The 15,527-nt window shown below is 41.8% G+C and overlaps 1 long non-coding RNA gene across 1 annotated transcript in view; it reads left to right on the plus strand.

Moving 5' to 3' along the window:
• The window catches only part of LOC136792707 (uncharacterized), a 52,213-nt gene that overhangs the window by 13,958 nt on the left and 22,728 nt on the right, over positions 1 to 15,527 (plus strand). The window contains exon 2 of the long non-coding RNA XR_010836915.1: positions 14,526 to 14,630. This is a non-coding gene — a long non-coding RNA (uncharacterized lncRNA). The remainder of the gene's footprint in view (positions 1 to 14,525; positions 14,631 to 15,527) is intronic.

Here is a 15,527-nt window from a genome sequence, read left to right on the forward strand (position 1 = left end):
CTTACCAGATGTATGGATTCATGTAACCAATACCACAACCAAGGTACAGAACTAGTCCATCACCACAAAGATCTCCCTCCTGCTGCCCTAACCCCTGACAACTCCTAATCTGTTCTCTACCTCTGTCATTATGTGTAATTTTGAAAATGTGATATAAATGCAATCATGCAGTATATGACCTTTAGAGATTGGCTTTTTTCAGTCAACATAAAGCCCTTGAGATCCATTCAAGTTATTGCTTTTATCAGTTATTTGTTCCTTTTTATTGCTGAGTGGTATTCCATGATGAGGCTTCCCTCAGTTTGTTTACTCATTCATCTGCCATAGGACATTTTGGTTGCTTCCAGTTTGGGGCTATCACCAGTAAAGCTGCCTTTTAACACCACATATAGGTTTCTGGGCGGACACAAGTTTTCACTCCTCTGGGATCAATGTCCAGAGTGCAATTGCTGGGTCGTATGGAAAGTGTTCAGCTTTTTAAGAAACTGCCAAACTCATTTCCAGAGTGGTTGTACCATTTTACATTCCCTCCAGCAATATCAGACAGATCCATTTCCTCCACATTCTCACCACCTGGTGTTGTCACTAAGTATTATTTTAGCTTTTCTAATTGGTGTGTAGGGATATTGCTTTGTGGTCTTAATTTACATTTCCCTAAAGCCAGGTATGTTAAATGTGTGCTTATTTTCCATCTGTATATCCACTTCAATGAAGTGTCTGTTCATATCTTTTGCACATTTTCTAGTTGGATTGTTTTTTTACAGTTGAGGTTTGAGTGTTCTCTATATATTCTCGATATGAGTCCTCATCTGGGGGTGGAAGTTCAGGATCCCCAAGTGTCCCAATGGTGGGGAGGTGGACATCCCATCATCACCAGGTGGGCATGAAAGCCTGACCCCTCACTTCCTTTTCTGACACCACCCAAACTTGGGGAGGAGCTGTGGGGTGCAGAGGGGTGCTCATTATACCTCATCTAGAGTGGAAGCTTAAGCTCCCCGCTCAGCCTTTGCTGGCGGTGTGAGGGCAGGGCCACAGTGTTACCTATGGAATCCAGCTGGGGTAGAGCAGTTACTGTCTAATAGTGTTCTGTCTCTCCAGGCTGCCCCTTTGCTGGCTTCTGACCAGAGAGAGCAGGCTCTTCTTGGGCTTCTTTTTGGTGTGTGCCTGTTGGTATTTCCTGGGTGCCCACTTCTCCAGCCCCCAGTCTGGGATGTATGAGGCAAAAAGAAAACCCAGGGGACTCAACGCCCTGTTGGTTCTCGGGTTCCAGGGTCTCTAGCTGGTCTCCCTTCTTTTCACTACCTTTCTGAGTCTTCTTATATCATTTTATATATAATACCTAGGGTTCTTATCTGTACTTAGCAGGAGGACTAGAGAAAAGCACTTCTAGAAGTGCTTTATACTTTCCAGAAGCAGAATGCAAACCCCGTTGTTTAAATTTGCATTTTTGTTATTAGTGAGGTTGATTATCATTTCATCTATTCACTGGACATTTGCCTTTTCCGCTTCTAGATTTCCCTGCCTTTTCATACACCCTTTGCCTATTCTCCTATTAGATGGATTATATTTTTATTAATGATGTGTCAGAGTTCTTTATATAGTCTGAATAAAATTCCTTTGTCAGTTTATATATGTTGCATGTACTCTCAAAATCTGTTACTTGTCTTTATCTTTGTTTATAATGCTTTTGTCATGCAGAGACCTTTAAATAATGCAGTCAGCATGCTGTCTTTTAATAACAAAAAATGTGGGAACTGCATAAATAAGCATTGATGGGAAGGTGACATGCCATGTAACTGTTAAAAAGAATGTTTCGCTCTAAGTCAAGAAAGATCCAGATCTAACTTACATCTCTTGTTTTATAGATTTCCTGTCCTCTTTCAGTACTTTGAGGGTATAAAACATTAGTAACAGAAAGTATTCTTGTTTCTTCTATTGTCTTCCTCAAGAATGATTTCTCCATTTGCCTTTCAAAGCTATGCTAATTCCTTCCCTTTTTTGCTGTAGTCATTGCATAGTTGTGGTGTCATTTCTTTTTATCTTATCCTTATTTGATGGATATAGCTCTATCCAGATCTTTTACTTGCTCAAATAAAGTGTATTATACATGTATCACATATATATATACACACACACATATATGTATTGTATATATATGTATGTGTATATATAATACATATGTGTATTATATATATATTACATATGTATGTATATATTGTATATGGATTTTCCCTGACACTTTCCCCATCTCTTACCTCTGTGTGTGTTCTGATAGTTTTTCTTCCACCTTCTACTTTTCTCTTACTGGGGCAAGGAAAACGAATAAATCTAGGATTGTGTTTAATTGTGGTCGGTGAATTTGATCTCTGGTTCAGCTCTCTTCTCTGGAATTGTGTTCCGAGTTCCCCCTGGAGAGGGGCCCTCAAATTTTGAATTATTCCCCCAATTCAAGCTGTGCCACCAAGTCAATTTTTCTGTTGCAGACAATCTTCTCTAGTTTAAAAAAATTCTCCTGGCTCACCTGCCTCTCCCCAGCTGTGAATGCACTCAACTTGAGTGGAATAAAATAAAAGTAAGGGATTTGGAAATGATGGGCCCTTATTCCACCCTGAGGGCTTCCTATGCATTCCCCTTGGACCATCACCATCTTCAGTGGCTTTTGTTTTGTTTCTTTTCTCTTCCTGTTCTGCTGAGAGCCTTACTTGTGGTTGGAAAATTTTAACTTTGGGAGATTTTTCGACAGAATTTCCCCTTCTTCCCTTCCAGTCAGTGAAAAAGAAAGCAGTGAGACATGGTTTCTTCTTCAGTGTTGGGTATGATTTATCCAGGATATCAGGGAAGAACTCCTCGGGAAAGGCATGCTTCATCTTCACCCCCGGTGGCATATCCCACTCCCAAAAATGGAAGGAGGATTGGTGTGGGCAAGATTAATGAGATTTTTCTGAATTTTGTCTGTGCCTCATCTCCACAGAAATCTCTCTGGAGGACTTTTATATTGGTCCAGGCATCAATTTCCTGAGTCTTCCATTTCGAGACAGTTTCCAGTGTCAGAGCACTGCTCTTATATCATTCATCGGTTTTGTTTATTTATTGTTCATCCCATTTCATTAGGTTCATGATGAGAGGATATCATAATTTTGTTGTATCTACTTTGCCATCTGTCCCCCAAAGTTGCCCAAATGAAAATAAAAATGCCACTTTCAATTCCTTGTGTCTGACGTTGCTTGTGTGTTACTAAGAGAAAGAATACTTGCTTTTGTTGAATGACAACTAAGTTTTTTCCATGAACTACAACCTTATAAACTAAAAAGACTGTTAAAGTAATGAATAATGAACAAGTATGAAAATCCATGTTAACGTCAATTTTTATTTGCTTCTTTCAGAAATCTTTTTCTCAAATTCTCTTACAATTATTCGCATTACGTATGAACTGAATTACCAATTCTTTTTTTTTTCTTTCTTTCCTCTTCCCTTCCTTCCTTCCTTTCTTCCTTTTTCTTTTCCCCTCCTCTCTTTATGATCAGTTAAGTTTCCCATGACTTCCAAGGGAACTCTTCACCCCTCTAGGATGTTCCTCTAACCTGCCTCTGCTGGGAAGTATGCCTTTTTCTAGACATTTGTAGAAACTGAAAATTAAGGTATAAACTTATTTCTTCCCTCAATTTTAACAGCGATTGCCTTTTATATTCCTTCTTTCCCGACAGCACATACAGAAGTCTCCAACAGTAGCATTTCCCAAATCACTTGATTGCACCGTCTCCTTTAGAAGGAGACCTGGCTTCTAAAGGTGTAGAAGGAGGAGAGGGTGGCTTTTTCCAGAATATACTTGGTTTAACCCAACTGAGCTGCTTGGCCTTACCAACATTCCGTGTTCGTTCTCTCCTCTGCAGTTGTAAAACGGCAGACGCTATGCCCAATATGCTGTGACTAAGTCCCATTCTCTCCCCTGTTTGACTTCTGCTGGTCCTTAAGCTATCAGTTTAGATATGGTTTGATATGATTTCTCTGGGAAGCCTTTCCTACTCCCCAGAACTGGACTGGGGGCCCCTTATGTGAGTCCACTCCCATGACACACTGTCTGCATCCTTGATTTGCATTGATCACTCTGAATGGTGATTGCCTTCATCTTTTTATTTCCTGTTGGACAGCAAGTCCAGGAGGAAGGACGGTTAGCACCCTGCTCAGTACTTGGCACCCAATTGCCTCTCAGTGAATATGTGTTTCGTGGCTACATTTTTTAAAACTTAATAACATTTTGAAAGTTTTTAAAGTGCTTTGAAGTCCAAAAACAGTGTAGAGTTGCCAAGTTGTTTCTCGTCATTCCATCCTTTGTGGTTTATTGGAAGGGGGGCGTGCATGCATTCGTGTCACAAAACTGTGATCAAGTAGACCAAATTTTAATGGAGTTTGGTAAAGCCCCAGAGCGAAGTTACATGTTGAACTGGCTGAGAAGCAGCAGGTTTCATCACACTATTATTAATGGCTTTTTATTTATTTATTATTATTATTTTTTAATCGTTACTGTGTCACCATTCCACCCTTTGCAGATTTCATCAAAGGCACAATCTCTGCCCTGAGGCTTTGGATTTTCTCATTCCACTGCCTGAAGTCACCCATCTGTGAAGCAAGGGCGATACGCACCTACCTCACAAGGGTGTTGAAAATTAATTAGGCAATGGCCAGCTGTCTTCAATACTGAAGGCAGCGTGTAAGTGCACGTGTTCCACGTCTCTTTAAATTACACCCCATGTGCGAGCGAGGTGGCTGAGACCTCGGAGCATTTGGATTTGCGAAAGGGCTTTGAATGCAGTACAAAGCTTGTTGTCTCAATGTAACGTATCAATCGGAGGCATTAAAATGTCAGCACCTTTTCAGGGATTTTGTTCATTAAAACGGCTGCTAAAGAGTCCTTGGACTGAGTGAATGTAGGCCAAGTCACAGTCTAAGCAAACAGGAGTCTCCGGAGAGCTTCAGGAGTGTGCGAATCAAGAGTTTTCAATGGCCGGTGAAGTGGGGCTCAGGGGGCTCGGGGAGAAAGTTGGATTTGCCCGGCACTCCCGCCCCCCAGCGCTGCTGTAGATCAACTTGACACTTCCCGGCTCTAATTTCCTTCCTCCTAGTTTTGATTTCGCGGCATTCCCAATTATGCAGCTGCCAGGAAAGGAAGCAGTGGAATTGCAATATAGAAAAGACCAGGCCACTTCTTTTCGGATTAGACATTTCTGTGCAGAGAGACACGGGTCACACCTTTTGCCGGTTCTGAGGTGCTTCCAGGACAACCCAGCACAGTAACCGGGCTGCTTCTTCGGGTCGGCTCCACTCTTTCCTCAGTGGCCACGCGGGTTCTCTGTGGCCTGGGGCATCGTCTATAATAGGCCATTTTATTTGGTAAATATTTTCCTACTTACTGAAGCGTGTTCATTATTAATGACCAGAAAGGGAACTCCTGCCTCCTGTGGCAGAAGTTGATACATTAGCTTTGTATAATTGCTGTGTATAGTTAGCCATGTGGTCCTTCAGCTAAAATAAATTGCCTTCTTCCCATAAGAGGCTCCGGCAGTGTCACGGGAGAACGAGAGGGAAATTGGCCGCTGAGACTAATCTCTTAGCTAACACGATGGACGAATCCAGAAACTGAAGGCAGATGGCAAGTTCGAGATGAATAGCATTTTTTAATGGCTTCTGAATATCTCTGTCTGTAAACGGCTTTGCTGACTGACAACATGTAGGGCGATTTATCTATTGCTGCCTTGTCAGACCTTCTGAGAACTGTTCTCCCATTTGTCTATTAGGACAAAAACTGATCTCCTTTCAAAGGGGGAAATATAGGATGCTACAATTTAAAAGGCCAGTAGAGTGGAAGGGTTAGAAGAAAACCCTGCAATTATTTACAAATAGAGGACAAGGATCCTTCCACACCAACAGTCTCTTGCATTTTGGCATTTGAAGATAGCAACTCCATGTTGAGATTTAATGGCAGAAGTTGAACTCCAAACTCTGAAATGAACTAGGCCCAAGGTCTAGGAGAAAAGGTCATGATAAAGACAGCACACCCTGTCTGTCTCCAATGACTAAGGATGCACATTCTACTGATGAGATTAACCCTTCACCATCCAAGCATGTGATTTGAGAAATGCCACTAATGAGAACATAGCTTGTCTGTATGCTGTCCGGAAAGAAGGCATATAAAAGGTAATCAGTGGTAAAATTGAGGCAAGAAATAAGTTCATACCTCTAAGTTTCAATTTCTAGAAATGTCTAGAAAAAGGCGTACTTCCCATAAGAAGCAGGTTTGAAGGAAAAGGTGTACTTCCCATAAAAAGCAGTTTTAAAGGAGCATCTTAGAGCAGTGAATAGAAAATAACTAGCATTTGTTACAAGTTAGCAGATATACTCACCCTGAAATTAAAGGATGAGAGTTAAACAGAGGGGAAGTTATATGGGAACAATAATTTTATGGTAAGAACAAAGTCACAGACCCAGAGGAAGTTAGACCATGTACAGCTTTTCCCTGTCTTTTCTGATGTTGGAAGTGAAATGATGCAGAAAACTGTTCTTCCTTCTTCTGGGTTGCATCAGGCCTTCAAAACATACAGGTGCTAGTAATTAGTGACCACTTGCAATTTATGTTGTTGTTTTAATAAAGCATCGTATTTGGATTGGGATCATTTACCCTCTCTCTCAAATCTGAAAATAAGCCTGGCTTGTTTATTCACATTATTCAATTCAGCTTTACAGATATTTATTGATTTCCTGCAATGTTCAAGGCATTTGTAGACACTGACCATGCTTTACAAGCCCCAAACTGGGTCAAGAGTCCTTATTTGTAGAGTGAGATAAAATATTTGAAATTGAGACTCTCTCCAAAGTTCCAAATTATAAACTTGGTTCCAGGAGCTGAAAGGAAAAATGAAAAAGCTTTTCAAGGCCTTGCATACACAGGAATTAAATAATTACAAAAATAACTATAGCAGAAGGTGCTCTCAGACAGGTGCCCCCCAAGAAGGCACAAACTAAGCTGTGTGGTTGCCCTGTATGCAGAGTCCCAGGCCCAGCACATACAAATCACGTGACCCTCGGTAGGTGGCTGGGTCTCAGGGAGGCCCGGTCTCCACTGCAGAGTGGGGATAATAATATCTAGTTAACAGATGTGCTGTGAGGATATAAGGCCTTGGAACATACGAGCTGTTCAAACAAAGCGCTGAAAATGCATTGTGGATTTAAAAGAAGGAGCGACATTAGAGTGGAGAGAGGTGGACCGAGAAAGGATCTGTGTTTTAAGGTGGTATCTGAGATGTCTGAGGGGTGAGTTTTCCACAGGGGGACGATGTGCTGGAAGGAGGAGCTGAGTGTGCAGAGAGAAGAGTCAGTGCTTCTAGTGTCCCGGCATCATTTAGGGCATCCTGGGGACGAACACCTACTTGGCTGAGAGCAGCTGGAAGGATAAAGAAAAGAGAGCCCAGGACACATCTGCGGGCAGGTAAGAGGAGGAAGTACAGGTGGCAAGAACAGAATGTGGTCTGAGAGTTAGAGGAAAACCGGAAGAGAACAGCATCACAGATGCTGAGAGACGAAACAGTGTCAATAGGAGCAGCGGTGTCCGATGTTTCAGTGAGCCGGAGGAGGAAAGCCAAGGAGACCAGTAAATAGGGTGATGGCCTTTTCCGGCCATGGGTTAGGGCCCTCCCCATGCCTCAGGAGTGGGATGGATGTTGCAGTGTCAGGAAAGCTGGTTGTCTGGGGAGGACATTGAAGATCAGAAGGCAGGCAGGAGAGAGAACTCCTAGACCTCTGTGGGTGTCACTTCCTTGAGACTGGACTTTAAGAGGAGTTTAAGAAGGACCTGAAGAAACTTCTAGAGAGAGGAAAATACCCTCTGTACATCCTCAAGCTAAAAGTCTGTGAGAAAGTCCTACAGTGTTGGGCAGATAATTTGGTTTCAGGTGATTCCTTCATTTTGTTTGCCCCAGATCTTCGTCCTGTCTTGTTTAGAGGTTTCTGACTGGTCTTAGTTGTGCTGGGGGGAAGAAGTATGGTCTGACCTGATCCGGACTGAGGTGCTGAGGAGGACACAGCACCCCTGAGGCCGAGTGGGAGTAGCACCCTTGAAGGAGAGCAACCTCAGCGGGGAGCTGGGGTCCAGGGGAGGCCAGAGGGTGAGATGAGGAAACAGGGGAGGTGGGTCTAGAGGTGAAGAGAAGGCGGGGGCTGTGGCGGATTCCTGGCTTCCTCCCGTCATTGGCATATTGCAGACGTTGAGCTGGCGCGAGGGGTGGGTGCAGGGATGGGGGACTCGTTGATAACAAGGCCCTGCCCACATCCTCTGGGAACCTGAGAAAATAACCCGGTTTAGGGCCTTGGCTCCGAGCAGCGTGGAGGTGTCTGCAGGTAGGGGAGGGTCTGTGCGAGGCAGAGAGGGGTGCTGGAGGGGCAGGGAGCGCCGAGGGCAGGCAGGGTCCAGGGCTCAGGTGGGCAGGCAGCCTTGAAGATTCCTCTGCTGCAGCACAAAGAAAGACACTCCCAGGGAGAAAACAGGTGATTTTTTGAGGGAGAGAAAAAGGAAGACGCTTCAGACGGCCTTGGCCCTCCAAGCGGAGTAGAAACTGAGATCTGCACAGGGAGACAGGGCAGGGTGGAGGGCCTGCGGGGGCATTTTGGAAAAGGTAGGAAGGAAACAGATGCCACGTAGTCCTGAAGGCTGGCTCATCAGTCACCTTGTGGTGACAGCTGCCAGAAAGGCAGGTGTTAGGTCTTAAAGCGGAGATATCATTGGCCTCTGACATGCCCGCTGGCTGAGCTACGCAAGCCCCAGGGCGACTGTCTTCAGGTTGTGGCCTAGAAAACTGCAGATTAGACACAAGAAAGGGCGACATAGTCACACCGAGCGAAGCACATGCAGGTTGCTGCCTGGACTGCCCCTTATCTGTTTCTCTCTCAAACAAACTTCTATTCAACCTCCAGGCTTCAGCCCCATGGTCAGTGACACCATCCTGAACTTCCCAGGCAGAACTAGTTTCCTTTCTTTGCTCCGTCCCTCCCACTTGTATCTGTAACTACTGCCATTGTTGTAACATTGGGTGCGCAGGGTTTGGCGTGGCCGAGACTCCACAGCCCAGGCTTCCATCCGACACACAGCACCACAAACAGCCGGGAGCTCCAGCCTCCCATGAGCACTGCTCCAAGGCGCTCACTTTTCTTGTTCGGGTTCACCTTCATTCCCACGTAAACCACCCAAACAGTAGTTCTTCTCAGCCTCCTTATGGTGCAGCCAGCTCTCCTGCATATGCTGATTGGATATCAGTCACAATTTTTAATAGGGCTTTATTTGGAGCTGATAAGGGAGCAAGTGATCTACGGAAATAATCGATGAAGGAAGATACAGTTCCCTTTGATTTGGGAATCCTTTGTTTCATCACACCCTAAATTTAATCTCCGAGAGAGGTGGTGTGGGGAGGGCAGAATATGAATGAGGTCACGTGTGTGAGCTATAAGCACTTGCTCATCAAAGTATGATTCAGACTAGCAGCATCCATGTCACCTGGGAACTCATTAGACATGCAGAATCTCAGGCTTACCCAGACCTGCTGAGTCAGATGTTGTTTAAGAGAACAAACTTGCAACCTGTAGTGAATAAGCCCTAGAGCTCTAATCCGCAGCATGGTGAGTACAGGCAATATTGTTGTATAATCAGCAAACTTGCTGAGACTAGAACAATTATTCCAACCACTAAAAAGAAATGACAATTATGTAACATGAGACAGGTGCTAATTATCACTACAGTGGCACTCATATTACAATATATAAAAGTATCAAATTAACATGTTGTGTATGTTAAATTTACATAATGGTATATGCCAAATGTATTTTAATGAAAAAAAAAAAACTGAGAAGCACCATCAGTGGTGAAGAACTGATATGAGTAACTAACTATTATGGGAGATGCAGCCAGACAATTATTCTGTCTATGCCGTTTCTTTTTTTAAAGTGATGGACCCACTAAATTTACTTTGTGTCTCAATAAAGGTCATGAGGAGTGGTTTGAAAAACACTACATTAGTTCATCTGCTTTTCAGAGCTTGACCCATAGATTGTAAAGTTCCCATTGATGCTTTTAGAGCTTCTCAGACCTTCCAACCACCCCCAATGGCAGTGGGCAACCACCACTGTGCTCCCCCCGTTGTCTGGGGCGTGAGAAGAAACCACTGAAAGCTTGAAACTTTGTTTGAAGTGTTTTGTTTTGTTTTGAAACTTTACAGAAATTTTACATACAGACTTGATTTGTAATATCTGTTTGCTTTGGCATAAAAACATGTTTTTTATTGTGGAAATTTTCAAACACACACAATAGAATAGTATGGTGAATCTCCTCTTATCATCATCCGGCTCTAAAAATTATCAACATTCTGTCCTTCTCTTTCATCTTTCTGTCTCCTCCAGCACACACAGAGACAGACAGACAGACAGACAGACAGACAGACAGACAGACAGACACACACACACACACACACACACACACACACACACACACACAGAGTTTTTGCTGGAGTTTTTTCAAAACAACTTCCAGACAGCATGTTATGTCGCCTCAAAATTCTCTAATGGGTGAGGACTTTTTAAAAATTAAACTTCAGTATCATTACCACACCTAACAAAATTACCACTAACTCTTCAAGGTCATCTCATTCTCAGTCAGTCTTCAATGTTCCCTAGTTGTCTCAAAAAATGTCTTTTTATGACTGAATAGTCTGAATCGGATCATAAAAATATCCACATATTGCATATGGTTGACGGCTCCCTTAAGGGAGTTCCCCCACTTTTTGTTTATTTTTAATGCTGTTTATTTGTGGTAGAAACTGAGTAATCTTTCCTAGAGGTCTTCCTTAATTAGGTACTTGGCTAACTGTAGCCCCTGGTGTCATTTAACATGTTCCTCTGTCCTCCACATTTTTAAAACCTGGTTGGTAGGGGACTGATTCACATCAGGTTTAAATTTTGGCAGGCAGTGCCAAATGCTAATGAGTGCAGTTCTGTACTTTCATCCTATCAGGGGTGGTTGCCCCACTCTGGGGGCTACTAAGATTGACCAGTGGGTTGAGGGGGTGTCAGTCTGATCCATCAATTATAAAATTCCCATCAACATCTTACCTAATAGTTTGGTGGCCACTGAGGATTGTTGCCTGGAGCCATAATTTCACCAGGGTAACAAATGGTGATTTGCTAATTCTGTCATTTCTTCCACCTGTCTTAGCTATAATATAAAAAATAACTTTCCCTCATCAGCTATTTGCCTACCCTGAAATACCCTAAAAGTAAAATAAGATAAATGCTTTATTCTTTCCCTTTATTAACCAATTTTCAAAATGTGTAGTTACCCTCACAAGATTATTTACAGCCCCATTTTGCAGAAAAGGAAGCTGAGCCAGTGAGAGGTTACATGACATTCCCAAGATCACACAGCTAGTAGAGGACAGAGCAGCAATTCAAATTTTAGTCAGACAGACTCCAGAGTCCCTTTAACTCTCTTGACTTTCCACTTCATATTTATAAACATGTTAAAATGTTAGTACAATAGATTCATAAGTAGGAATTACTTTCTTCCTTAAGAAAACTTATCCTTATTGACTTAGAAATACCCCTCCACAATGAGATATCACCTTACACTTGTCAGGATGGCTATTATCAAAAGCAAAGACAAAAAGCAAAAAACAAACAAAAACAGAAGACAACAAGTATTGTCAAAGACTTGAAGAAACTGAAACCCTTGAACACTGTTGGCAGAAATTTTAAATGGTGTAGCCTGTATGGAAAATAATATGGAGGTTCCTCAAAAAGTTAAAAATAAAACTACCATATGATCCGGCAATCCCACTTCTGGGTGTTTATCCAAAGAATTGAAATCAGAATCTCGAAGAGATATTATCCTTCCCATGTTCATTGTAGCACTATTCATGGTAGCTATGATGTGGAAACGCTGTAACTGTCCATCGGTGGATAGATAAAGAAAATGTGGTATATACACACAATGGGATTTTACTCAGCTTTAAAAAAGAAGGAACTCCTAGAATATGTGACAACATGGATGAACTTTGATAACACTAGATTAAGTGAAATAAGTCAGTCACAGAGGACAAATACCGCATGATTCCACTCAGATGAAGTATTTAAAATAGTCAAACTCATTGAAGCAAAGAATAGAATCATGGTTACCAGGGGCTGTGGGGAAGGGGAGATGGGGAGCTGCTAATGAACAGGTATAAAATGTCAGTCATGAAAGAAGTAATTTCTAGAGATCTGCTGTACAGCACTGTACCTGTAAATAACAATATTGTACACTTCAAAGTCTGATAATAGGGTATACCTGATGTTGAATGTTCTTACTGCAATAACATTTTTAAAAGAAAAGAGAAAAAGAGAAATAAATTTCCCTGTCATTTGGAGAGAAACCTGAGTGGAAGACTAAATATAAAGAACTATGTTCTTTTCCATCAAACTTTGGAAAAGTATCAAGTGCATTGTTACTACTATGAATGAAATATCTGTGCAAATGACGCTGAAGAACGTTTCACTACCATGAACTGTAAGCTCGTGGCTTTTTCAGATGACTTCTAATTAACTAGTATCACTCACATCAGCAAAAGGCTTCCTCCAAACTTCCACATAACAAAGAATTGTCTAGAGAAGTAGCTAGTCAGAAGGATGGGGATGGGGGTTATCACCTGAAATACAGATATTCGATGGTTAAATAGACATTAGAAAATGAGATGCTAAAAATGCTCATGTGGCTGAATATTCACAAAGTAAAGAGGTTGACGAGGAAACAGTTTGGAAAGCTGCAGGTTATAAAGCCCAAGGAATGAAAGAAACTATATTCATTTAAAATACAAAAATATTGCTAGATGCAAAAAACTTCTGCAAATCCATTCCTTTCTGCCTTTCCTGGTTTATTTCTTGGTACTCCCCTGTGAACGCCGCCCTTTGCCTGCGGAAAGCCTCTGCTTTCACTACAGCATAAGCTCCATGGGACAGAGATATGGGTCTATGCTGTTCACCACTGTCTCCCCGGTGCTGAAAACAGTGTCTGGCACACCGTAGGCACTCAGGATATTTTTCTTGAACAAATCTATAACCTTTCCTATGAAAGCCCTATAGTTTCAAGGTTAAACTCAACTCAAGCCCATTTCTTTCAAGAAACTGTAATTCCTCCATCTGATAACGTTATTAATTGCTCTATTACATCAATACTTTGTACCTTCTTTTAGTTTTTCTTTAATTCATAGATTTCTTTGCTACTGGATAATTAGTCCCTGCTAGTTTTTCCAAAGATATAATCCAAAGATGTGTTGCATCAATTCTACTCATGGTGCTTAGTTTTAAAAGTTGTATGCTAGGCTTTGTCCCAGACCTACAAAATCAGAATTTCTGGAAGTGGAACCCAGGAATCAGCACACCTTACCATTTCCCCAGATAAGTCAGGTGCACACTGAGGTCTGAAAAACCACCAACGAAGCCGCTTTCATCTTTTTGCTTCCATTGTGCTGACACAGGGCTTGAGCTTCACAATCAATGTTTATTCTGTTGAATTGAATTGAATTGAATTGAACTAAGTGATGGCCATAGTGATGCTGCAACTAATTTTCTTGTTAATTTTGAAATGCAGCTGCCTTCCCAGAGCAAACAATACATGGAGTGAAAGTTACCTGAGTTTCTCTATAGGACAACAGAACACAAATTTAAAAACAAATAAAATTCTGATTTTTGTGTAAATTTCAGGAATGTAAGCACACACAGAGAAAACTAACTACACAATACACAACACCTGTGTACATCTTAATGAACACTTGCAAAAGGAGCACAACCATGCAACTAGTATCCAGATCTGAAATAGAACAGGACTCGTTTCACAGAACCCCCTTCCTTCCTGCCTCTTCCTGTCACTACAGTTCGTTGAGGGCAGCCACCAGCCTGACTGCTAACACCATAGATTTATTTTAGTGTTTGTCTGCTTACATACTTTAAATCAATCAATCTATCTGTCTACCTATCTATCTATCTATCTATCTATTTATCTATCTATCCATCTATCTCCATGTTGTCACATTCATTCATTCTCACTGCTGTATAATGTTCCATCACATGAATATAGTACAGTTTGCCTATCCACTCTACATAGATGGATATTTGAGTTGTTTTCAGTTTGAGGCTATTATAAATAATGCTGCTATGAATATTTTTGTATATGTCTCTTCGTGAACACATGCAGCTCTTTCTGTCGGCTATACACCTAAGAGAGAAATTGCTGGGTCATTGAGTAGCTACATGTCTGTCCAGCTTGAATAAATACTGGCCAAATTTTTCATGCCTGTCTGTATTTATGCCATCATATTGCCCTCCCACACTGATGCTGGGCCTAGCCACGTGACTTGCTTTGGCCAATGGGACAGCAGAAAACTCAATGTAAATACAACTCACAAAAGTACTTACATTTTTTGGCTTTCTCTCTTGCTTCTTTGTGGTCACATGTCCAGGCTAGCCTGTTGGAGGGTGTGAGAGACGTGAGGAGGAGAGCAGAGTCAACCTGGATGAGGCCATCCTACTAGCCAGCCCCCAGCCATCCTGCCAGCTGACCACAGGTGTGTGAACAAGCCCAGGTGAGAGGAACTGAGCTTAACCCACATCAGCAGAGGTGCTCACTTGACCCATAGATTTGTATGAAATAAGAAATATTTGTTTTTCTAAATCACTAAGCTTCAGTGTAGTTTGTTACCCAGCAATAGCTAACTGCCACACTGTTAAACAGATGTCTAAAGAGTTGTGCCACTGACACTTCACCTAATGTCTGAAGATCTGAAGTTCCACATCCTCATCAATATTTGGCATAGATTAAAATATATGAAATTGTTGATATTTGACTATTTCTGACCTGCAAAAATTGCAATTTCATATAGTCCAACCAAATATATTTTTAAATTTTTCTTGGGAAAGTATAATCATATAAAATTGTGGATTTAATTTGCATTTTCCTAATAACTAATGAGGCTGTGCACCCTTTCATATGTTATTTAGCTAGTGGTATATCCTTTTTTGTGAAGTATGTGTTCAATGTTTTAATCCATTTATCTATTGGATTAGCTGCCTTTTGACACATACACACACACACACACACACACACACACAGGCAATGAGCCCTTAGTCAGGTATATGTATTGGAGGTATCTTCTCTTACTCTGTGATTTTCCTTTTTACTTTCTTAATGGTACCCCTTGGTGAACAGGATTCCTTAATTTTAATGTAATGCAATTTGCCCATTTAAAAAAAAATAAGTTTATTTATTTTTGTTTATGATTTTTGGCTGTGTGGGTCTTTGTTGCTGTGCGCAAACTTTCTCTAGTTGCGGCAAGTGGGGGCTACTCTTCATTTTGCTGTGCACAGTCTTCTCATTGTGGTGTCTTCTCTTGCTGTGGAGCACGGGCTCTGGAGTGCACAGGCTTCAGTAGATGCAGTGCACGGGCTCAGTAGTTGTGGCTCGC

This window comes from Kogia breviceps, chromosome 15 (assembly GCF_026419965.1).
Source record: "Kogia breviceps isolate mKogBre1 chromosome 15, mKogBre1 haplotype 1, whole genome shotgun sequence".
Classification (NCBI taxonomy): domain Eukaryota; kingdom Metazoa; phylum Chordata; class Mammalia; order Artiodactyla; family Physeteridae; genus Kogia; species Kogia breviceps.